This window comes from Tachysurus fulvidraco, chromosome 24 (assembly GCF_022655615.1).
Source record: "Tachysurus fulvidraco isolate hzauxx_2018 chromosome 24, HZAU_PFXX_2.0, whole genome shotgun sequence".
NCBI lineage: Eukaryota > Metazoa > Chordata > Actinopteri > Siluriformes > Bagridae > Tachysurus > Tachysurus fulvidraco.
In genome coordinates, this window is record NC_062541.1 from 16,983,911 (window position 1) to 16,985,960 (window position 2,050).

The window sequence follows — 2,050 nt, forward strand, 5'->3', positions numbered from 1 at the left end:
GCACAAAAATCTTAGATACAGGACTTCAAGCTATGGAAGTCATGGCAACAGAAAGATGCAAATCACTGGAACTATTAATTAAAGAAAGATGTTTTGTTGGCTTAAATGCCATTCGCAGAGCCTGGTTTAACACTGTAAATGCTGTGGTTGTTTTCTGGACACGTTTTTGTTGCACAGGCCTTGGAAGTGTTAATTGCTTTCTTCTAACTAACATCTGATGCAACAGATTGTGCTTACAGTAGGTACTCACATGTAACAGCACACTATTCCAACAGAGCTGGGTTTTACATACTATAACAGAGAAGGAGCTACATACAGTAGGATGCAGCAGGCAATCCCAGCGGACTGCACAGACCTACACCACATACACACACTTCCAATATACATCCATCAACCTGTTTACATGCTGTTTTTGCACACTTTTTTCTCTTTGCACATACTGTGACATTTCAGTTGTTTGCTGTTTTGCACAATTCTTTACATTATCTCAGGGACCTGCTGCTAGGAACTTGTGTTCATTATAGTATTACTGCATTGTTGAACATATACCGTGGTTTTTACACTGATCGGCACTGTTTCTGTTTATTGTCTTTTTTGTATTGTCTTGTAATTTTTTGTTTTCACTACCTTTTGTCCTACTACTGTCTACTACCGGACTACTGTCTTGTTTGTCTTGTTTGTCTTGTCCTGCACTGTTTGCACCAGGTTACACAGATGCACTTTATGTATCTAGGACTAACTTACTAAGTCCTTAAGCTCTGTCCTTGTTTTATGTAACACCATGATCCTGGAGAAACGTTGTCTCATGTCACTGTGTACTGCAACAGCTCTATATGGTTGTAATGACAATAAAAGCTTCTTGACCTGACTTGACTTGAGATGCCAGTGGGATGGTTTTCTCTTCTGCAACTAGAATATAGAATATTGATAAGAGCAGGCCAGTGGATACTGAACATTGTCACATGGCATAATTTACTGTTTATATTGTCACAGACTGTCAAATACAGGGTTCCTCCAAGCAGAAAGGCACAACTGAAGTGACTTGGCTATAGTGACTCCGGAAATGTAGTTACTGTATCACTAACAAAATACAGTAGAAATAATACACAGGCCAAAACATCTGTCAATCTTTGGACATTTTTGTCAAGTCAGCGTGAATATACCCTACAAGTGTATCAGTACTGAGTGAACACACAGGACATGCTGACAGTTTGTGAGGGACAAGAGATCATACCTGTCATGCTGTGGCTTAACCTGTCAACCCATCTACACATGCAAGTGATGTGACCAGTGAAGGCTCTCAAGTGCTAAAACAAAACACTCTCACTCATTCTCTACCGCTTATCCGAACTTCTCGGGTCACGGGGAGCCTGTGCCTATCTCAGGCGTCATCGGGCATCGAGGCAGGATACACCCTGGACGGAGTGCCAACCCATCACAGGGCACACACACACTCTCATTCACTCACACACACACACACTACGGACAATTTTCCAGAGATGCCAATCAACCTACCATGCATGTCTTTGGACCGGGGGAGGAAACCGGAGTACCCGGAGGAAACCCCCGAGGCACGGGGAGAACATGCAAACTCCACACACACAAGCCGGAGGCGGGAATCGAACCCCAACCCTGGAGGTGTGAGGCAAATGTGCTAACCAATAAGCCACCGTGCCCCCATGACCAAAACTTTAATTTAATTTTAACCTTTTTTTAAATTCTCTTTCTATACTTCTGTAAAGTTGCGTTGAGACAACATGACCTTTGGAAGAACCATAAAGGGGCTCTGCAGCCAATAAAATCTTCTTGAAGGAATTGATTGTACAGGGATACAGGAGTGCAGGTCAGGGTGGACCTTCTTCCAGATAGCTCTTGCAAGGAGCTCATCATCTACCTTCACCAGATTTTACTCATAGAATTCTGCATTTGAAATATTCTCATCTTCAGTAGAATATTAAGAGTATCCACAAGTGCAATATCAACACCATGAGTTTATCTCAAGCTCACAGAGCAGATCGATCGAACATTGAGAGATGAGAAGCCTCTTTTA